The sequence below is a fragment of the Cimex lectularius genome, unplaced genomic scaffold, assembly GCF_000648675.2.
Source record: "Cimex lectularius strain Harlan isolate CLEC.00 unplaced genomic scaffold, Clec_2.1 scaffold197, whole genome shotgun sequence".
Taxonomy (NCBI): Eukaryota; Metazoa; Arthropoda; class Insecta; order Hemiptera; family Cimicidae; genus Cimex; species Cimex lectularius.
This window is the reverse complement of record NW_019392961.1, coordinates 827987-853294: the sequence shown is the minus strand read 5'-3', so window position 1 is coordinate 853294 and position 25308 is coordinate 827987. Positions and strand designations below refer to the sequence as shown.

The 25308-nt window shown below is 32.8% G+C and overlaps 1 long non-coding RNA gene across 2 annotated transcripts in view; it reads right to left on the bottom strand.

Annotated features, from left to right (window-relative positions):
- Positions 1 to 25308, bottom strand: part of LOC106665866 — a 377468-nt gene that overhangs the window by 273020 nt on the left and 79140 nt on the right. For both annotated transcript variants that reach the window (XR_002910776.1, XR_002910775.1), the window contains exon 2: positions 15599 to 15669. This is a non-coding gene — a long non-coding RNA (uncharacterized LOC106665866). The remainder of the gene's footprint in view (positions 1 to 15598; positions 15670 to 25308) is intronic.

The window sequence follows — 25308 nt, the reverse complement described above, 5'->3', positions numbered from 1 at the left end:
GTATGTATTTTATGTACTAAAACTAGCAGCTATGTATTATATATTTTTGTAATTTCATTGACTTTCCTCACGATCTTCTATTGTGAGCCTTCCCAAATTGTGGCCTGCGGTAAACTTCAAGTAAAATTAATAATCAAAAAAATAAACATAGAATAAATAAATAATATTAAAAACCTAATAATGAGTACGGGAAACGAAAGTTTTTTATTTTGCATCAGCATTATGTTCTCCACAGACATAAAAAGTTTTGAATGTGTTCAAATTATTAAGTTCCGGCCACTGAAGTCAAGACTGTAAACAATACTAGGTGACGATATGGCAAGTCTTCTACTTCCCAACAGCTTGAGACATACAATACTGCAAGACCATGAATAGGTGTCGGACCATTTTCAGTTTGTTCGAAGCCAACCAGTCTATCTTCAAACAAATACGAATTTTGATTAGACATTACATCAGACCCCACTTTGAAATCAACTTTCGAGTTTCGATACTTAGCCCCACTTTTGACTCCGACTGAAAAACAAAAAATTTCAAGGCTCGTTGAGAAATCAAAACTTGTTCTTCTATTTTTCTTTTACCCTATGCGAATACAGATTTTCTGTCTATACAGCCTAGATGCTGAACCTGCCATCCGTCTCCAGCTATCAGAAATGAAAACAAACGTACCCAAATCGTGCAGGCTAAAACAACCTCGCTCTTCTCATTAATTCATTAATTATTAATGTTCAAATTAACTTTTGAATTGGCTCGAGCTTTACATACTTATAGATTTCATAGTATCCAATTTGATTTTTGTATTCCGGATTATACAAACTTAAGTATGTCAAACTAATGTTTGTTTTCATAGTGATATCCACCATCACTTAAGTAGGAATAGACTGGCTAATTTAACTTTAATTACTATATACCTCCACTATAGTCCTCCATAGATTTTTTTCTGTGAAAAGGGTTCGCTGGCTAAAAAGTTTGGTAAGTCCTCTTTTATTGTATAAACACAAACGTTACTTTTACAATGATATGAACCTACATAACAAATTATCGATACGACAATGTATGAATCTTATTATTACATATCATTATGGTTATTTGGAAAATTGAACATTTCTTATTTTGTATTTTATTATTCGGTGAAATTAAAGTTCCACAGAATGATAAGCAAGTAATTTAATTACATAAATATATTTATGTTTATGCAAGTTCTTTTTTTAAGGGGCTTCCGACAGCTTGGTTATTTCAGCGCCATGCGAAATACAACACGCACTCAATTCGCACTCACACAAATAAATACATTCACACTGATATACATTCTATTCATTCCATTTAGTAACTAAAGTACTCAACATTCCTCCATATATAATAACAAACTAATCTAGTTGGGGTCTTTTTAATAAATCTTAATATCACAAAGGAAATCTTAATAAATTTTCGCCATCGACCTAAGTCAGGTACCTAGCTCGAGGGGCGATGGAGATGTTATTTTACCATCAGCCCCTACCCGTTCACTCTAATAAATTCACTCACTCATACAAAACCCTGAAACACAAAGCACAGCAAATTCTTATTGCAGTTTGTTGCTGTAGTTGTATACTTAAGTAATATAATAGCATAATCATATAATTATGATGTGAGACAAATAATTGCAGAGATTGAATAGTTTCAAGTTACATTTGAATCAAATGCAAAAACGATGTTTGAACATAGATTCTAGGTAAAATTGAGGTTGGGGTGTTGATAAAACAAATTGATTCTAAAGTGCGTAGTTTGTAATAATAAAGTTAGTGTGATCCATTCTTAGTTAGACAGCATGTGAAGGTCGAATCTCTCTGATCGTGGTTTTGGAGTGCGTCTAATTCAAGTAGCTCAGAAACACAAGAGTGGTGTGGATCCGGGAGGCGGCGAGACAAAGGATTGGCTGGAGGGCCGGGGGCGGCGAAAACAAAAGGATTGGTCCGTAGTGGGGCAATCAATCGGTGGGGGTGGCACTCGTATCCATGGGAACACAGCCCCCACCAGACCAAGTAGAAACAAACCTCACCCTGGACTTTGTGCACAAATTACTGCCTCTCTTCCCTTGGGCAAGTTGGAGCAATTTCGAGAACTCTGAACTCCGAAAGTCAGACTTCTCGCTGAAATATTTCCGAGACGGAAATCCCCTGCTGAGATAAAAAAAAATTCGAACACCACCCTCGAAGACCTCTAGATGTAGTCTTGAAATGGCTCGACTTCAACTTACAAAGTTAAATGTATCTTATGTACTTAACAGTGTAAAATGTTCAGCACAAAGGTTGATTTATCTACAAAAAAAGCACTTAAGCATTATAACCTCATACTTATATGAAATATGTAAAAATCATAATTAGAGCTGAGTTGGATTTATAAAAAATATATAACAGATAATACATTATAATATATTTCATTGTAGCAATTGTTTACAAATGGTTAATTATTATCCAAGGCAAAGTAGTATTGAAACTATATTAGTCGGTTAGTTTTATAAGTAAAAATGAGATAAAACTTAATGAGGGATTTGTTTTAATGAAAAATGTTATAGTGCTTAGTGACTGCAGTCTCAACCTAATTATTATATTATAATATAGGTACAGTGTCAACAACTTACTATTGCCACCCCTGATTTTCCAAAAAAAAAACAAATAAAAATATATTAAATATATATATTTAAACATTGTGTTTGGCTGTTCTACTCTCGAACATTGCACAAAATACAGCTCTCTCTCTCTCTCTCTCTCTCTCTCTGCATATATCTCTTTATCCATCTATTAATCTATCTTCATCTATCTATGTATCTCTCTCACATTCTCTCTCTATCCCATTATTCTCTTTTTGTTTTTTACTTTTACATTAACTCGAAAAAAGTTAATAATCATTTTATTTCATTTTTAAATCGGAAAATGATGTTCCAATTTTAGAAGTTTCTAATCTAGTTTTTAAGTATTTGAAAAGAAAAATCTAAATCTAATTTTAATTCAACAATATTATGCTCTGTATAAAAATATAACTTATAAATTGAACTTACTCTCACTTTATTCATTCAGTTCACTGTTGATTTTATATTAATTTGTTATTTCTATTTTGTGTCTGTTGCGACTATAAATAAATATTATAATGGTAATTACGTAAGTATAAGAAAAGTCCTATAGAACTAACTTTGGCGGGTGTTTTAATAAATAAATCGTTAATCAATGAATGAATATCTCTCTCTCTCTCTCTTTCTCTCTCTCTCTCTCTCTCTCTCTCTCTATCTATCTATCTATCTCTCTATCTATCTCTCTATCTATCTATCTATCTATCTATCTATCTATCTCTCTCTCTCTCTCTCTATCTATCTATCTATCTATCTATCTATCTATCTATCTATCTATCTATCTACCTATCTATCTAAATCGATCTATCTATCTCTCCTCTCTTTCTCACTTTGTATGTGGTGCGAGCGCGTATGTATACTTTTGTAAGTACATACTTTTTTATCAAACATGTACAGACATGAATTCGTCTTCTTACAGGCTTTGAAAAAGCTATCATGTTGCACGTCACTGCCAGAGGCCTAAAAAATAACTACTACATGATCGAATATCTTCGAATCACCGTCTGGATAACGGCTCCGATGTCCGGTGCCAAAGAAAGAAAAACGCACCTATCAATTAGACGATTTTGGTATAGAACTTTCTTCTTGGTTCAGGAGAACACCTGGATGCTCTTACTCCCACAAATTATAACTTACAAAAAAAGGTAGCTCAAAGAGTATTCAGATTAGCTTTAATAGTGCACCTGAAAATACAAAAGGCTTTTTTGTTCCAAAGAGGATCTGCTTTTCGGAGTATACCTTCCTCGAGCCGTTCAGTTTTCACCTACTTTCAGACGACCTAAAATTGAAGGCAGGAGCTATATTATTTTCAAACCCAACAATCAACCGTTTTGATTGTGTTTACAGCCAATTTTTGCTATTTACTAAACTACTAAAGATAACTTTAAAAAACACTTTTTGGAAGATTTCGGTAGAAAAGCTTCAAAAATGCCTTTTGAGACGATAAAAATATTCTATTACAAAAAAAATGTGTTGTTTATATCAATCCATAATTTATCCAGGAAATTTTAAGTTAATGATAAAAGTACAGTAATCAGTTGTAGATATAACGATGAGCGATTATTATTGACTAATTTAATTATGAAATGTGTGGTGTTTAGTGACCATTAGTTAATGATTATTTGGAGATCGTGAGATGCGATTTGGTGTGACGTAGCTTTTAGATAAACATTTTCTTTATCGTGCCAACGTTTCAATCTTTATTGAGATCATCTTCCGGGCTCAAATTGTTTGTTTTCTGTGTAGATATGTCATTATTGTGTGTCGTGTTGAGAGTTGATAACTATTTTTCAACAATCACCAATCATCGGTTCACCAGTTATATAAAACGGACCGAGAATTACTCATTGGATCGACTTTCAACAACAAAAGGCCAGTCACCGAATTGCCAGATGCTTCCGCCATATTTACGATATGTAACATATGGCATATGTCTTATTTTGAAATCGATTTGTTTGTACAGCTTCGAGAAAGGCTAAGTTAAAAAGTTGCGACTATTTCGTCCAGATTGGATCAACCTTCTGATCAAAATGTGTTATTATCGGATAAACGTAGGGTTTTTAGAGGAGATAGTCGCTTAAAGAAAAGCGTTGGACTGATCGACACTGATCATTTAACTGATTCCATCGTGTTAAACAATGTTACACTGAGGTTGGTTGTTGAACAGTTTCTCACTGAAGATAGCTTGACGTCCAAATCCGTATGAGTTCAAACAAAAACCAGCGATAATAGACGGACTCCTTAAAGTGTCGATCAGTTCAACATGTATTCATCTTCACAATATTAAAAAGAAAAGTGGTCAAAAAATCAAGGGTTTTTACATAATTAGTACAGATTTTTAATGCGTTATATTTTGTAATTGATCATCTAGTAATATGGTCGACTGAAAGGTTTGTTTGAATAAACTTGACACTTTAACAAGTCTTTATTTCATTTGATATAAAACATACGAAAAAAATCGGCCATTTAAAATTGTTACAATATAAAACTTCAGACTAAAATGGGTTAATGCTGGGAATAAATTATAATACCTTCCAGAGGATTGGAGGGAGGGTCCGGAAGCTGTGTGCTGATCAACAGCTGGCGACATGACTTCATTACAATCATATAATCATATCAGTTCACAGATTATTCAAAATAGATTGATACTACTGTCAACATGAGAGAAAGAGAGCGAGGACATGTATATTTTTTAAATCGCTAAGAGGATTAGGTGGATTATCAACCAGCGTCCACATCGATTAATCTGTTGATATATTTCAAAACGGGGAGACACGGCGGGTTCGAAAACAATCGATAGATTTGAAACCCGCCATATTCACCTATAGAATTATCTTTTGCCTCGATAAGCAAATGGGACTAGTTCAAGAGTAGTGGGTAATTGACTAAACAAAGCGCGAATAGACGGACCACCATTGTACGCAACATTATTAATGACGTAAGTTTAGTCACAAAGAATTCAAAATATATTTTTTCTAATTGTTACTTTACTTGAAAATCGTGCAGGTAAAAATTCATAAATCCATAACTCTTAAATACACAAAAGAAGTATTTTAAAGTGGTCTGACCCCTCTCCACCCTACATTAATTCTTCCTTTATAAAAGTATTGACTTTATTTATTTTCTTACATTACACATATCTAATGTGTATATACTTTTAATTAAAATTTTATATTAAAAAATGATCAAGGATTGAACGAACTAGAAAGAAAAAAATTAGTTCTTTCAGAGCCTTCGGTGAATATATTCCATTTATCAGAAACAGGAAAGTATGATTAATAATTTAATTATTAATATATTCCTCTTAAGCTCTACAAAGAAATTGACAATTTTCTTTTTAGTATATAAAAAAATATTTTCTGATAATATTTTAATAAATATATACATATATTGGGCCCCGGTGGCCGAAAAGGTTAGGGTATCTTTCCTGTTCGCCACGCTAGTACTTCGGGGTTCGAATCCTGGTACAGAAAGTCATAAATCCATAAACCTTTGAGAAAGCCATTTGGATCAATTTCAAACATAAAAGTATTGTCAATACTAATTGACTTTAAAGAGTCCCATCGTTTTTTCAGATATAGCAAAGGATCGTTTCTAAGTTGCAAGTATTAATTAATACAATATTAGATGAACCTTAGTAAAAATATTTAAAAAAGTTTGAAAACTGAATATGAATGCTAATTTACTTTTCAATTACAAATCAACTGTTATTTCGTTATCTTTATTTGCTTTATTAATAAACGTACCCCAAGAAATAAGTACTGTAAAATAGTCTGATCATTCTCTACCCTACATAAATTCTTCCTTTATAAAAGTAATTATTTTACTCATTGTCTTACAATATATATAATAAGTATATACAAGATAATTAGTGATTGTTAGTTTTTAATTGAAATTTTATATCAAAAAATTATCATGAATTGAACGAACTAAAACGACAACAATCAGTTCTTTCAGTGAGCTTTCAGAAAATTATTTAATTTATCATAACCGGTAAAGTATGATTATAATTTAATTAATATATTCATGTGTGGTGAGCAGTGGCCGTTAGTCGATAATTATTCAGAAATCGTGAGATGCGGTCTGGTGTGATGTAGGTCTCAGAAAAAAATTTTCTTTATCGTGCCAACGTTTCGATCTTTATTGAGATCATCTTCAGGACCTTTTCACCTCAAAGAACCCGACGCCTTATACAAAAATGTCTTCTATACCGACTTCCTTCCCCACCCCTTCAAAATCCAACGTATATAAACATAAAACAGCAATATCTCACTGGCACTCTCAACACGACACGCAAGAATGGCACAATTACACAGAAAACAAACACTTTGAGTGAGTAGAAATACTTTGATTGAAGATAAAAAGAATATTTTGCATTGTATAAATTCATTTTTTTCCACATCCTACATGTATTTGTTAAATTTAAACAATGTTTGTAAATCCCAGGCCCTGAAAATGATCTCAATAAAGATCAAAACGTTGGCACGATAAAGAAAATGTTTTTCTGAAACCTACATCACACCAGACCGCATCTCACGATTTCTGAATAAGTAATATATTCATCTTGAGTTCTACAAAGAAATCAACAATTTTCTTTTTAATATATAAATAAATATTTCCTGATAACATTTTAATACGCATATTGGACCCCGGTGGCCGAGAAGGTTAGGGTATCGTCTCGTGTTCGCCACTTCTGGGTTCGAATCCTGGTATAGAAAGTCCATAAATCCATAAACCTTTGAGAAAGGTTTGAGAAAGGATCAATTTCAAACATAAAAGTATTGTTAATTCTAAATGACTTTAAAAAGTCCCAACGTTTTCTCAGATATAGCAAAGGATCGTTTCTAAGCTGCATGTATTAATTCATACAATATTAGATGAAACTTAGTAGAAATATTTAAAAAAATTTGAAAACTGAATATAAATGCTAATTTACTTTCCAATCACAAATCAAGTGTTATTTCATTATCTTTATTTACTTTATTAATCAAAGTACACCAAGAAAAAAGTATTGTAAAATGGTCTGATCCCTCTCCACCCTACATTAATTCTTCCTTTATAAAAATAATTACTTTATTCATTTTCTTACATTATACATATCTAATATGTATATACAAGATTATTATTGATTGTTAGCTTTTAATTAAAATTTTATATTTAAAATGATCAGGAATTGAGCGAACTAAAACGATAACAATCAGTTCTTTTAGTGAGCTTTCAGCGAATTATTCCATTTATTAGAACCAGGAAAGTATGATTATAATTTAATTAATGTATTCCTCTTAAGCTCTACAAAGAAATTGACAATTTTATTTTTAGTATATAAATAAATATTTCCTTGTAACATTTCAGTACGTATATTGGTGGCCGAGTAGGTTTGGGTACCGCCTCATGTTTGCCAAGAGCAGAACTTCTGGGTTCGAATCCCCGAATGATGGCTTTTCGTTTGAACATTTTGAATATGAGTTTTGTAAAGTGGTCGACTTCTGGTACGCTACAACCAACGCGTAATTTGAACGTTAAACCTTCTTATCTCACAGGAATTACTTTACTTTATTGTACATAATTATATAATATATTAAATGTTTATTTATTTAAGTTAGATTTACAAATATACAATTCTAAATAAGCGTGCGGTTAAGATTGAAAACCTTTGGCGAAATATTTACTATTAAATTAATTGTCATTTACGATCGTTCTTTTTATTTGTTCAGTGAACTATTTTGATGTTTTTTAGTTTGTAGGGACAAAAATATTGTTGCGCACACGACTGCTAAATTGAACACAAAAGATAAATAGCAAAGAGACAATGCTACCTTCAAAAGATCAGTACAACGTTTTTTATTATTATAAAATGTATTTTATGGCGTAATTGAGGGTGTCTGGATGAGGGTTCGGTCTGAGAAGGCCATATTGATTCCGAGGGAGACCCTTCCTGTTTTAAGTAGCAGAATCCCCCTCCTCAAGATTCTATCTGAAACCCACCCCCGTCTTCCTCCTTCTTGTCCGGGGTAGCGACGTGTTTCCGCCCAACCCTCTGAAACGCAAAGCTGGACCCTTGTAGGCAAATAGCTCGAGACAACTTGATTCATTTCGACGGAATTACTTCCTTTAAAGTCCCCCACTTAGACTCGGTTGCAATTAGGGGTGAGAGGGGAATAGTGGTACTGTTCTTCCAAAATTGGATTAATCCATTGTCCCTGCTTAATGCACTCCTTATCTCCCGAGACAATTTACAGTGTTTTTTAAAACACATTATTTGTAACCCTGTTCACAACTTTTGCTCTTTTTTTCCTTCCTGCTTATGACTCTTTGGGACTCAAATGAAATTGCGTAAGATCAAAAGCATGTGTTATGCTATTAATTTATAGAATTTTATGTTTTCTTTCCTATTTCCTCGTTTCTTTATATTCTCATTTTGAACCTATTTCTCTATAACTTTTTATTTCATTCCTATGAAACATTCAATGGCGATTTTTACGATCAATGTCATTTTGCTCTACTTTAGGGTGTTTACAAATAGGGTACTTTTATTCGTCATTGTCTTTTAGAACTGTCCAAAATTGTATTGGAATTCTAAAAAACACGTTTGTTCTTCAGGGTTGTCAGGAATACATATACATCTGAATTTTCAAACCTTGACATAGATTTAGACATAGGAGAGTTTATACTGTTTACCAGAAACTACCAGTTTCTCGGAATAAGTGTTAGATGATAGCAAAGTCTATCTGTTATATTCTTAAAAATGCCATTTTTAACGTTATACTTTTGTCTTTACCGATCATTACGGACTACTTGCCCTGGCCTCCCAACCCTCAATTACTAAAAATGGCAAAATTCTGAAACACATCTGACATACCAAACCACAGAGAATTGAACCAATTGAAAATTATTTTCAGTATTTTCAGCCTGCAAGATACTATATGATAGTGTATCATGATCAGCGTTGATCTGAGTTTTGCTGCAGGTCGAAATTGGTCGAATGAAAAATACTTCCCGTTATTTTCAATGCATATTTAGTATCCAGAAATGCCATCAGCAGGTATGGTAATGTATAAAATACAAACAATTGTAAATAGTTAATTTGATTCAAAAATACCTCGTTCTCGTTAATTTGCCTCATCATTGCCTCCATTAGATTGGAATAGATTCGATTATGAAACACGGTCAAAAGTTTTATCATTGTACGTTTATTTTGTCATTGATGAAACAACACCAGCAATAAAAAATGTACGGTACACTAAAAAATACTCATAAATTCCAAACAATTAAAATACCAAAGGGTTATAAACATAAAAAAACATGATCCTATATAAAGAAGAAAGCAATTGTATTAAATAAAGGCTTAAAATTCCTCCCAAAAACAAAACTAGATACAATGAAACTATTATCACTTGGTTCATCGACCGATTGTAGTAAAATAAATTTAAATATAAAATATAAATGTGCTGAAGTAATTGAACCAAACTTGACAAATCTAAACGTCAAAGAATTAAATATCCCACGTACGATTAGGTCTATTGGTAAGAGATGGAACCATCTGCCGGCAGAACCGGTGTAGGAATTCTGTCGGCGATCTGCTGAACTGGCTCGCTATGCAGAACCTGTACGTGGAGCGCTCTCGCAGCTTCAGAACGAACTTGGGCCGACGAGAAGGAGAGACTAGCGCTCGGCCATACCAGAACTACGTGACGCAGGTTGTAACGTTCTGCGCCCTATCGGTGTAACGTCACACTGTTATATCACTGAATATTGCCACCGAAATCTTGCGGATCATATCAAAACTACTTTCATTAAGTATAAGCCCAACAATCTAACATCTATCTAAATCTTTTGTTTTTTCTATTCTTTAGAAAGCTATAAGGTTATAAAAATATGGCGAAGATAATTTAAGGAATACTACCAGGAAAAATTGCATAATAAATTTCAGTTAAAAGTAAAATATATAAAAACATACCACACTATCTGGAAATGTTCTTATGCTGTAAAATTTAATTTTATATTATGTACATATGTGTAATTCGCCCAATACCATAGTATTGGACGCACCTAGTAGATATATAACGCAGATATAGTTCTTTAAAAATATATTTTACCTCTATTTATTGTTTTTATGTCTTTATTTTTCCTCTTTTAAAATAGCAATGCTTTATTTATTTATTTAATTAGTTTTCATATAAACACGAATATTGAGTTGGTTATATAAAGTTTTCCGCTCCATTTACTATTTTTTCAACCTTGTTACAAAAATAAAGCAAGCTTAATGTTTCTTTTTATACTGTAAACAACAGTTTATCATAATTTACTGCATTGTTTAACTTATTATATTTGTGTGTATGATCATCGACTTAATAACTAGTTGTAAAAATAAAGGAATAATAAATAGAAATAGTGAATAAGTTTTCTGAGATTTTCCTTTTCTACATTCCATTATACATCCTTTCTTTATACTATATCAATTTTATTAATTTCTTTGAGAAGTCAAATGTCATTTGCAACTCCCTACAGCAGATTTGTAGCACTGCGCCCTAGTTGACCGGCTTCACACTGTGTTGAATGGTGTTCTCCACTAATAATAGAACTTACGTATTCTCTTTAATACATTTTATTAAATGTAATTTGTAACTACAATAAAAAGTCGATCATAACTAGTCATTTCTGATACTTTTCAATACACCTGATACGCAATAGTGACGTAAAAGTATGTAGTGGATTATACTTTTTTCGTAGGTATTTTGTGTAAAAAGCCAAATTCTCAAAAGTAATCTTAATGACAAAATTTGAAAAGGTTTTTGTGTTTTTATTACTAAAAACAACATATTTTTACTTTTTTTTATTGATTTTGATGTGGTTTGGTTTTCTTGAAAAAATATTAGCAGATAATTTCTGTGTTTTCTAACAATAAGTATTATATCACTACTTAACTAACACAAATGAAGATTGAAATAGCTATAGTTTATGAGGAATTTGATGTTAGTCCTCAACAAATCATACTTAACTACATATATCGCTTGAGGATATTCGAATTAAATTATCTTTTTTTTATGTTGGTTGCTCATCACTTTTTAAATTCTTCGTCATAAAATGTGCTATGAATCTGTTTTCAACATCATTTTCTTGTTTGTTCTTTTTTTAATTCATTAGTTTTTTATTTGATTTTTACATTCAGGGTTGGGTGTAAAAATATTTATTCCATAAAAACCACTAAGTCGCTGTGATCTTAGTTAATTTGTTACTTAATGCTTCTAGCGAGCGTAAAGAATATTGTATGCAAACATTCTTGATGTAGCACAAACGTTCGACTGCATTTGGCACAAGGGTTACCTGCACAAATTATACGACCTAACCAGACGCTATGATCTACTCTGCAGCCTTATGGGACAACAATCGACCAAAAACAAACTTACAATCTACAAAACGCTACTACAACCGATTTGGTACGATAAAGTTTAGCCTAACAATATCCATCGGCTCAATCCTTTTATTTTAAAGTCCTCAGATTAATTATAAATACTCGTAATAGTATGCAATACTACCCTCTACAACAAGCTTGAAATTCCCTTTATCCATAAAATACTTCGTCAATAAGAAAAAGTAATAACACTGAATTTTTAAAAGTGATTCGTTTAAATTTGTAATGTTTAGTGACCGTTAATTAATGATTATTTAAAGATAGTGAGATGCGGTCTGAAGTGATGTGTTAGAAAAACATTTTCTTTAACGTGCCGACGTTTCGATCTTTATTGAGATCATCTTCAGGGCCTGGGATTTATTAACATAGTTTAAATTATGCTCATACATATAACATACATGTAAACCATTTCTGAATATTTACGTTTATGTTTATTTTGTTCTGGGTTTAATATTTTTGATCGGAAAATTGCGATGGTGTTCAAAATAGTGGATTCTTCAACCGTAGATCTGTTGTTTTACCATCTTATTCAGATTTTGGAATGTAATTCCCATGTATGTTGCCGGACAATTCGTACAACTGATTTTGTAAATTACATCAGACTGTTTATTTACTGGTGTGGGATCTTTAATTTTGGAAAAAGAGTAAAATTTAAAGTAATGTAAAATAAATAGTTTTACATTTTTTGAAGGCTAATTTCAAGTTATCAGAAGAGAGATATGTATCATTTTTGTGGTAGGCGATGAACGAATTCAATGGATATAGAAAGTTGATTTATTTGATAGAATTGATGTAGTGTTATTAATAATAGTAGATGTTGGTGTTGAGTTATAGTCGTTGATGAGGTAGTGATTGTTATGTACGGTATGTTTGTATGTCATTATGTTCTTGTGGTGAAAAGATTCATGGCTAAGGGTAATGCTTCTGTGAAGTAACCCTTTTGCTGTTTTTATGTGTGTATGAAAGGGATAGTGTGATGTAAAATTGAGGTAGCGATCTGTATTTCTTTGTTTTTGATAATCTACCAACTTTACACCATCCCCTTCATACAGTAATAAACACGGCCAAAGAGATACTTCCCAGAATTATTACTCGGAGCCATGAATCTTTTCACTGCAAGAACATAAAGATATACGAACATATTCAACATACCAGTCACTACCCTAAACACATAATCAACAGAGTAAAAAAAAACAAAAAAAAACAGAGTAATCAACATCCACAACTCAACACTAACACATCCACTAGCACTAATAACACCACACCAATTGTATCAAACAGACAAACCAACATACTTATACATTCCATTCGTTCACGGCCTATAACACAAATTAAACACATTTCTCTCTTCTGATAACTTATAATAAAATAGCCTTCAAAAACTACTCACATCTTTTTTCCAAAATTGAAGAGCCTACACCTCTGTAAAAAGTAAGTCTGATGTAATTTACAACATCAATTGTGCACATTGTACGACAACTTACATCGGAATTACATCCCAATATCTGGATAAGATGGTGTCCTAAATCCTCAGGACTGGCTACCCACCATTTTGAACACCAACCAATGTCGATTTCAACAATCCAGAAATATTAAATACATATGTGTAGAGATTAGTGACCGTTAATCGATAGTTATTCAGACAGCGTGAGACCCGACCGCACCTCACGATATCTGAATAACAATTAAATACATAGTAAAACAAACCTAACTTTTTAGAAATGTTTTACATCAACAGAGATAAACACATTATCAATTATAGAACAGAAACATGTAAACTCAGCCGCAGCTGTAATATCATAAATCAAATTCGATATCAGTAACGTACATTTAACACACAAAACATATAATACAAGATAGAAAACAATTATTACATTTCACACATCAGACAATTCTACATAGTCTAAATCCCAATCAAATTATCTCTCCTTTTCCTAATAATCCCGTCAATAATAATACTGAAAAACTAACTAGGTCCGAACGACAAACCATTACCCTTTTTTTTCCAACGTCGGTCCCTTCGCCTTAAAAAAGCCGATTCCTCATAGAAAAATGCTTTTCTCTCCCTACTACCTTCCCCATTCCTTCAAAATCAAGCATAAAAAACAACAGTAATACCTCACTAACCATCTCAACATGAAACACAACCGTGACACATCTACACAGAAAATACATACTTTGAGTGAGTACAAATAGTTTGATCAAATCTAAAATTTCTATATTGTGTACATCATTACATAAATTCATACTCATATGTTACATGTATTTGTATAATTTGCATAATGTTTATAAATCCCAGACCCTGAAGATGATCTCAGTAAAGATCGAAACGTTGGCAAAACAATAAAAATGTTTTTCTAAACCTACATCACTCAAGACCGCATCTAAAATTTCAAAATAATCATTAATTTAAGGTCACTAAATACTACAAATTGTGTACATCATTGCATAAATTCATGTTCATATGTTGTATGTATTTGTATAATTTACATAATGTTTATAAATCCCAGACCCTGAAGATGAACTCAGTAAAGATCGAAACGTTAGCACAACGAAAATTTTTTTCATACCTATATCACTCTAGACCGCATCTCACGATCTTTAAATAATCGTTATTCGTTTATTTTTATCATTCATAATGTTAAAATAATATATTAGTAAACACACAAATAAGCCATTCTGATTCAGAAATATATTCTTAATTTGTTTTTTGTTTTTTTATAGAGAAAGAATGAACGGATTATGCACCGGATATGTCTTGAATTAATCCTTACTTGCTGCTGAAACCTAGATAATTTTTTAGACAAAAAGGATATTATCTCTTAATTACTGGATGTGCACTAATCGCTACAAATAATATGCCTTTCAATTATACAAAACCTATTTGTATTTTATTCAAAAGTTTTTTAATTGTTTATTCTTATTTCGGGAAGGTCTGGAAGTCCTGCTGGAAAAAAGGGATAATGACTATTTCTACACGCAGTACGTCGTAATATTCTGCACCCTAGTGGCTTCTCGTCATACTGTTCTGGCAGGATTTGCCGCTAATCATAAAGAGGATGCCATTTTAAATACATATAGAAATTTCTGTTCTGAATTATGATTCTTTGTTTATTTCTAAAAATTGTAAGGTATATAATATACAGGTATATAAGGTAAGGTATATATAGGTATATCCATTCAACGCGGAACATTACTTCGAATGTACTTATCTCTTAATCTATAATATTTGAGTAAGTATCCTTTCTTAAGAAATTAGTTCTATAGTCTTTGTAAAGGGTATTCCGCTAGGACAAAATTATATTGTAAAATTGATTCGAAGATCTTTTCCTGGTCGAGCCCATTGAATTAACAAGAACCCCTTTTCTACCACGGTAATGGGCAGCATTGTTAGCAAAATAATTCGAATCGCTCATTCGCCCCAGAGGGCAACTTTCTTTGGGTAAAAAGGTTTTAAGGAATAATTGAATTCCTTTTCTTTTCTATTTGTCAGCATAATCCCACAATTTAGTGGCCGAAAATCATTAACGGACAGTTTGAAAATAGAAAAGTGTGTACAAGAAAAGAAAACGGGTTTCTCTTACCTTTATCCTTTTGTTTCAGTTTTCCGTCCCGTCAGCAATTTCTAAATGCATTGTGTGTTCCGACCGATTATCTGAAAAATGAAATTAAAATAACACGTTAAAAATAAATACTTCATGAGAGTCGCTAAAACCGAATGGATTTTTGTAAAATAGGGACTCGTTAGAAGGGTGTTTTTAGACACAATTTCGCATTAACTCGATTCATTGCTCCTCTGTGCTGGGATCGCATGAATGATGCAATCAACGATTACAAAGGTCTTGTACGTTCATAATTGATTTAGGATAAAGGGGACAATGAGGACTTGATAAATCTTACTGTATTGTCTTACTGCAACAGGAAGGATAAGTTTTTAAACCAGTAATAAAAATTCGGATACCACTTCCCGTTAAACTGCTGAGAAAATTAAGCCCCGTGTCCGGTCACACCTGGGAAACTGATTAATTACCCACTGTGAAAGCGCGAAAGCTTTGAAGTTCGCTACTAGCATTTCCAAGGTTTTGGTTTCGGCGAGAAGGGTGGATATCTGCCTGGGCAGATCTCGTTCGTATTTGGTGGCTAATTGAATTAGAGAGCCCGACCCCCATATTGTGTGACAACCCCTTAAACACCTTTGATCAACTTCCAATGTGATTTATGTTTGTAACTAGCGCTGATTCAGTAGAAACTAATGTAGAGATAGGGAGTTTTCCCTCTCTCTCCGTCTCTCTCCCGGAGGCGTTTTCAATAGGACGTAATATCAATTTACGCCGATAAATTACGAACTGTGTAATACCAATTGATATTCGAAATCGTTCCCTCCTCGCGTAAAAGCCGGCTTCGAAAACTTATTCAACCGGCGGGTGATAGAAAAGAGTACAAATCCGTGCAAGCAGTTATAGAAAAGTTATCCGGGGATTCCAGCCCCATTGTCACTGGCTTCAATAACAGATCCTCTCGCGCGATATATCAATAACAAAACAGAAAAAAGTCCCTTTCCGCTTGAGTATTCCTCTATAAGAGATCCGGACTCCTGGCTCGCACCGAAATAATAACCGTGAAAAATAATTCCCAGAGGGTCGGTTGGCTTAATTCTTAAAATGTGAAAGGGCTACGAGCGACTTGCCTCACACTAGCCGTCATCTGTAAGTTGTTTTGCTTGATGAACATCCTAAATAGTAACAATATTTTTATAATTCGATCGTAAAAGATGATCAAGGGTAAGGCCAAGTTGGAAGAAAGGAAACCATTTTTTTTTGTATATATTTCAGGAAGTAGATCCCCGGCCTCAGGGAATGTACAATTATCAATTTATAAAAGGTTGACAATATGAACATTTATTCACAATTTTGGAACCTAAGATTTCAACGACATTACAAAGAAATTTATAATTGAAATTTTGAAAATAGGATCTAATGTTTATTTCATAGTTCTAATGAAGTGGATATATTCCCAAAAAGATAGGTGAAGACTGTTTTTTTTTGTTCTATTTACCCTAATCCCTGATGGTCTGTTAATATAAAATATTAATATTAAAGGCTGATCACTAATTATATCGAAGATAATATTTAACATATATTTAAAAGATATTTGTATTTTTGTAAGCCTGGAGACGCGTGCTTTTCCCATCTTTAATGTCCGTGTTTTTGTTCAATTTCGGTTTTCCTTTCGGTTTCATTTTTAACAAACATGATTCATCGCTGAAGATTGTCGGAACGCGTCTGACGGTTGAAAAGAGCGAAGGAGAGCAGAACAAAATTTTCTGAAACAGTACTCTACAAGAAATCTTACAATAAAAAAACTTCTTTTCTCTCTCCAATCTAAATCTAAACCATGTTAAAATAATACGATGGTGTTGGTTAGACTGTGAGGTCAGGGAGATCATAAAATTAGTGCAGGAAAACTTTATTATACAAATTTGTGTACGTACTTTATTAACGATTATTTGGAGATCGTGAGATGCGATCTAGTGTGACGTAGGTTTAGAAAAACATTTTCTTTATAATGCCAACGTTTCGATCTTTATTGTGATCATCTTCAAGTTCTGGGATTTATAAACGTTTTTTAAATTATACAAATACATGTAAGATTTGAAAAAATGAATTTATACAATGATAGAAATTTTAGATTCAAAATATTTGTGTTCATTCAAAGTGTTTGCTTTCTGTGGATCATTGGCACGATAAAGAAATTGTTTTTCTAAATCTATGTCACACCAGACCGCATCTAACGACCTCCAAATAATCATTAATTAACGGTCACTAAATACCACACATACTTTATTAACGTTCAATTGATCGTCCCTGATCACTTTACTAGATTCAAAAATTTTTGTCTGCTTTGACATTTTTTCACTGAAGATGTCGTGAAGGCGAAACGCATATTCGTGAATGCGCAAGAAACCTGAGCAGCCGGATCCAGAAAGGGAACTAGTGCATTTATTTCTTTTGAATACCTTAAGATAAGTGGAGATGACTTTGTAGTGTTATACCTTTTAGTGGCCAAGTAGCCCGGACCCAATCATAACAACCCCGTACAACCATTGATATGGTAAAGTCAGATGTATTGGCAAGCGGGACAGCCCGGACAAGGAAATTTTACTAAAAGTTTTGAAAATATGTGTCAACAAGAATGAAAACAGTCACAACAGCCAGAGGATGCCCTACGTGTAATTAAATGCCAATTTAAACGCAAAAAAATTTATTGTGCTAAGAAAATAAAATTTGAAAAGTAATTTTTTGTAAAGATTTAATAAAACAAAGGTCTAATGGTCAAGGGTTGGTAGTGATCGTTTTACTGCCAATATTTTCATTTTTTTTCCAAATCCCTTTTTGTAGATTTTGGGCATAATGGCGAAAGCCTGTAGAGATTTTTACTGTCCGGATGATCGGAGAAAATCCAACTACACATTATTTTAAATGTGTCAAAGACAATCATTTAATATTTCTGTCATTGTTTCCATTTTATTTTCAAATTTTTACTTTCAAATGATATTTCAAATCATATGCTAATGTGTTTCCTATTGTTTTTTGTTGGTGAAAATATCATTTGAGCCTAAACTTATATTGCAATATTGGACAAAAGTTGGAAATTTTTTGTTTTAAAATACCATTTTTTGCCATCTAATTGATTTCAATGGATATTCCTTTCCAAATCAATAATTAAATTACTTCAACAAAACTAACATTGTAGTATTGACATCAATTAAAAAAAAGTTCTTCCTAATAGCGGAATCGGTTGTGCTAAGGAAAAATCTGAAAGTGTCAGGTCTGGACATAGCATTGGTCAATTTTTATCAACTTCAGACGTTGTATTATGCAATATAGTGATTTCTAAAGTTTATAAATTATAAATGGTCTAGTTGTGAGTAATTTTATTTACATCCGATCAACGGGGTTCAAAATGATTTTTAAAACATCGAAGGTTTTACCAATCATATACCATAAATTATGTAAAAGCTTTGAAATTAATTTTGTATTTACAATTAAATAAATTTGAGAAAAGTATCAAAGTGACTGGTTATTTTTTCGAAGATAATATAAATTCATACACACTTGGTGCTGCAGAACGTAAACATAGTCCGCAATAGTGCAATAAAAAGAATTTTAAAAACATAGACCCTAAAGGAAGACGATGTAAATAGAAGAGTTGCAACATTTTAAGATGCACACAGTGTAGAAAAATTGAAATAATAGAAATTCTGCATAATGGATGAGATGACAGTCATCATAGTTCCCTGTCGGTTTACGCCCGTATGTCTAAATCGATATTTTTTAAATCCATAAAGCAGTTTAATAACGCACAATGAAACGGCAGTATATCACTAAATGTTTACCATACGCAATCCTCTAAGGGGTAGCGTCGACAAAAGATTATGCAAATCAGATTATATGTAATCCGCAGGGAGTGCTGCCCAAAGTGGAGGATTGATTGTCCCTCACCAATACATCTCTATCACTTTAATCTCCCAAGTGTGAATGGAAGGGGGGTGAGTTTCCACTCTATTAACACCTACGTCGCCGAACCAAAAGGGGAAACGGAATCAGAGGAGATTTTTTCGTTTTTTTTAAGACGGACGCAAGGGGTGTTTTGAGGGTAAATCCAATTAGTAAAACTGGTTTGATCAGAAACGTACACGGTAAAAATAGGTTAATAATATCAACGATCAATGTACTAAATATTAACTAAAGCTTTAATATGCAGAAAACAACGATCAAATGAAAATTATAATTTTCTGGTTACGTTTTAATCCCTTGTACTAATTATATGTGTGACAAAAAGATGATCAGCTAAAAGAAACTACTCTGAATCATTGATTAAAAGATATTATTTGCTCTGCCCTTGTCTTAAACACCAATATTGTAATTGTGTTAGTCTGAGCGTGTATGGATTTATGTGTGATACCTAAAAAAGGACATAAAGATATAATAACCACAACGATAAATTGAAAAAAGTGACATTGATTTTCAGGTTACTGAGGTTGTTTACTCGCAACAGCTGTTTCAAGATCTGTCTGATGTGCCTATCTGCTCCTCTCTCATTTCTTTCTGTTTGTCTGTATGTCTGTTTCCCCCTCTCCCTCTCTCGCTCTCTCTCTCTCTCTCTCTCTCTCTCTTTCTCTCCCTCTCTCTCTCTCTCTCTCTCTCTCTCTCTTTCTTTCTCTTTCTCTCTCCTTCTCACTCGTACTTTCTTTCTCTCAATCACCCACTCTCCAATCCTCTCTCTCATTTTCTTTCTTTCTTTTCTATTCACTCTTTATTTTCTTCATTTTTCTGTTTATCAGACCCACTCCCTAAAAACTTAAACATAACTCATAAATAGAAAGGATGAAAGAGTAGGTTGTTGCGCAAATAAAAAATTCCCTTTTTCACTTTCTCTCTCTCTCTCTCTCTCTCTCTCTATATATATATATATATATATAATCTATCTATCTATCTATCTAATCTATCTATCTAATCTATCTATCTAATCTATCTATCTATCTATCTATCTATCTATTTATCTATCTAATCTATCTATCTATTTATCACTTCCTCTTCTCCTCGCTTTATCTTTCTCTCTTTCATTTTTTCTAACACTATCTCTGCCTTTGGCACTTCATTAGTTCACTTATCAGGAGGTAATATCATAAAAAGACATATTAGTCAAGTATATTAAAACACTATTATAAAATTAATATGCGAGGCGTAAAAAAACATCAAATAGTAGTAATAAATTTTTCTTGTCACATCCAATATTACCAACTCTGCATAAGAAACTAATTAGCGGCAGAATTCATGCATTTGGATTAAGATGGTCAATATACAAAAATTGCCTGAACTCAAATTTAAATCTAACCAACTTTTTAAAATAACTATTCTAATGGCCAAACTTTCAACAAGGTCCTCATTAGTACAACTTCCTGTTAAAAACCTAATGTTGAATTGTCTGTGAACTCTATCAGCAAATTGTAAAAAAATGATGGTTATTAAAACTGAATGCTTAGATAGTGTGTCTAATTAAAAATTACAAAGAAAAAAGCAGTAAAAATCCTGTTCTGATATTCGATAAGACATTTCGAACAATTAATTGCTTCAGTTTAATAGGTCACCCCTCTGTGTTATCCAGGTGTTAATTAATTGTCTCAAGTTGTTGTACGGGAATGAAGAAAATTAAAAGCCTAATCGATTTTCTGGCAGTCAATTATTTGTGGGGTGGTCGGTTGCCACCAGAGCAGATGATAATCGTACTGGTTGTCAGAGAAGGGGGCGCCCCAACTCCCTTACCCTGCCCTGCAAAGAAAATGATGGCCCATTGTTAAAGCCTCGCGCTTCTGTCGAACAAAGAGAAGAGTGCGCGTGCTTTAACAAAAGAGCAAGCGAGTCCCATTCAAGCCCCAAGGAGTATTCTTTATCGAGGACCGGGCTCTACCGATATGCGAAACGCTAATAACCGTTAACAAGTTGTAGGGCAGAGTTTAATGTCCCTAATGGGACGAGAACAAAAGCCCGGTGCCAGAAAAGCAATGTTCCCAGGAAGGTAATATTTATTGACCATAGGCTCAACTATACCGGTCCAATGTACACGTTTCATTAAGATCCTTTAAAAGATCCATATGGCTTAGCAATACGTGCTTTCGATTTGTCTGCTAAATCGACAAATCATCCAAAAGCTGTTTGGAAGGTGTTAAAAGAAGTTATTTTTTATGGTTATACAGAACTGAATAATTTATTTATTTTTTAATCACATGTCAACAAAACTATAATCTGACCATTTACACAAAAACGATGTTCTACGATTGGATGTTTGGCGTTAATGATTTTTTAAACGTAAAAGTCATATTTGAAAAATCATTTAAATAGAACACCTTAGTGTATCTACACATTAAATACCTCACATTTATAATGAGTACTATTAATATACAGCATGGAAGAAATTCGACCATTTCTGAAGAAATAGATTATAAGTCAAGCCAGAGCTGGGTAAATGTAGGGTTTTGTACTTGTCATCTTTTTAAGCCCTTTTAAAAACTATTTTAAAGCCGTATTTGGATACGGACGACAGACAAAAATGATCTGTATCGATTTGTAAGGTTTAATTGTAAAATTTCATGTTAAGAATGCGGTGTGATAAGTATAAAAGCAGCAATAGTAAAGTTAAAATAAACTGAACTGATATTTATTTTTACCCCAAAAGCACCTGGGTATAAATTATGAGAAAAAAATTCGCAAATATCGTTTCTTCCAAATTCTCAGGCTTTTTTGCGTTCTTTTTGTGCCAAAATCACAAACATGGTAACAGAAAACGACTGTACATCTATAAGAAAATTTCTTGGACATTAAAACTGTATAAACTACACGTAATAGAATCTATTTTGGACTTCGTAAATAAATCAGAACCGGATAAATTAAATCAAACGCTTCAGAGGTTTTTTATGATTCAATTTTTATATATCTCATTTAAATGATGACGCGGTTTATACTGCAGAATCCAGAATTGTTCAGCTTTACAATAGTTGCAATAACTTGCTACTTGAAAAATTAATACTGGCAAATTCAACTCAAAAACCTTTACCTTTTGTTGACAATTTTATTTTTTGTTGTATTTCCTTTTATTTTTTTATATATTTTATTATTATTATTATTTATTTTTAGATTTAGGGCCGAGTCCTGTCTTTCTTAGCCTTGCATTTCTTTTCTTATCTTTCTCACGTTTTAAACGTACTAATTTCTCACGTTTTTTCTCTAGCTTTTACGATGCTTTATGATATAATGGTAACCAATTTTCTCTTGCTTACCTCTCTGTAAATGCTAATCTCAAGGCTTCGTTAATTGTGGATAAAATATCACAGCTAACAAACAAAAATACACAAGAACACAGAAACGAGAAAAAACATGATAGTCTGATTAGCATTCACACCACCCCAGACTACTCGATATTCCTCGGGGTAATTGGGGATAAACCCTCCCATTCACGCAAATAAATACATTTGTACCACTAAATAACGCCTATCACTTACACAGAACGTACGAAGGTCTATATACAATTAAAAATATTTACAACCCTGAGATATTGGATCCGCGTTGTGCCTGCTGCCTGGTTGACTATCAAAATTCGTTTTTAAGGTCTTCAAAGGGATAATTGTTTAAAAAAATGTTTTTGCATACATGCGTCTTTTAGCTTTTGTAACGTTTTACATTTGATCTCATTTAATAAAATCCTCCATATGAATTACTTATCATACAATTGACAAACTGATAAATGTAATATTATAATAACAGTGAAATATATGCACATGTTCTTTACTTTCAAACGTACATTTTCAATTATCTGCTAATGAAAACCTTAATGTTTATAAACCGATTCCAAGAATATTTATTTTTGTAAAATGTTATAGTTAGACATGTCCAAAACGTCAGTAATTCCATCGTAAGCTATAATATTAATAACCTAGGTTTTAGTTATTCAACGATTAATTAAATTAACATTATATTAATTAAAAGTGTGGTCAAATATCTGTAGATATTTTTAACTTGCTAAAAATTTAGAGGTATTCTATTTAAAAACCACATGACTCTAACACAAATAAACATTAATTAGCTTTTTTAATAAACACGTCTATGTAATTTCTAGTGAGTAATTTTCTCAAATGTAACACATTTGGCGTATGGCTTGGCTTATAAGGGGGGCAACAGGTGTCAGCAGTTGACTGACCCTCGCCTCAGTTCTATTTCGGAAAATTAGCCAACATTGTAAAACGTGTCAATTAGAACGTTAGAGGCACGTCTAATTTAATTTCTAAAGTAATGTCTAGAAGTACAAGTGTATACCTTAAAACAAGTTTATTTTTATGTATGTTTTATCAAGTTTGTATATTTTCTTATTAAACGTGTAAATATTCGAGGAAATATATTGCGAATAGATTCTTAAGAACACACAATTTAACGGAATTTGTTCAGACGAGTTTTTTCTACACTTCATGTATCAAAATATTCCAACGGGCAAAATTAAGAGAATTGAAAATTAATCGCGAATTTCATTTTTCTGTTAAACCTTTTCAACAGAAAACCTGTATTTATTGCAATGTATGACATTAGCTTAATGTTTAATGCTTAAAAGAAAGGACCGAATCACGAGAGAACATGTGGTAGAGCACTGGGTACTAATCCAGGTGTCTTGGGTTCGAGTCCCGCTCATGACACCAATTTTTCATCTCAACCTCAATTTACATAAAAATAATTAAATAATTTAAAATTAAATGAAATATTTAATGTTTCTTAGGTTGAATATATTTTTTTAAACCGGGATCACTAATTTGACACCGTTTATATAAAATAATAATATTCGCTAATCCATTATATTTAATGGTCTGATTGAGCAAATTACTTCCTAAAATTAATTATTGTTTGTGTGTAAGACCTTAGTTGAAATGAAAAAATTAGTGTCACGAGCGGGATTCGAACCCACGTCCTTCGACTGTTCGAATCCCGCTCGTGACACTAATTTTTTCATTTCAACTAAGGTCTTACACACAAAGAATAATTAATTGAAAGAATATTTGATGTTTTATATCGCCCTACCGCCCACACACAGTACAGTAAAATAATAATTTTTTTTTGTAAAGTTTATAAAGCATGCTCGGGTGCCAGACCTATCCAAATCTAGGTACATCTAGGAGCAATACTCTTTTTTCTCAAGAGCAGAGAAGATGGTGTCGACAACTCTAAAATTTCGTTGGATCGTAGATTGATGTGGGCAGAAACCGAATTGGTGGGAGGGAATTATTTTATGAGTATTTAGGATGAGGATTAATCGCTTTAAAATGAGTCTTTCAAGGATTTTGGAAATTCTTTATTACCTCACCTTACCAAACAGACCGCTATTTCGGAGTGAGGTGCGGCAACGAGTTGGAAATCAGACAGATACAAGCCGGCGTCCCTCAAAGAAGCATTCTTGGTCCTACCCTTTATATCATCTATACTACTGTCCTACCCAATACTATCATCACCCCTACGCAGACGATAATTTTATTCTCTAACAACAATCTTATCCACGCTACCTTCAATATTCAAAAACACCTTGAGCTTACCGAAGACTGGTGCGAAAAGTGGAGGACAAGACTGAATAAAAAAATGTACGCAGTGTACATTCACATTGAAAAATGTCTTGCTCAGCATTGTACATCAACAAATAGATACCGCCTTCCACTCAAGTCAAATACCTAGGACTGTACCTACACAGCAGAATGACTTCG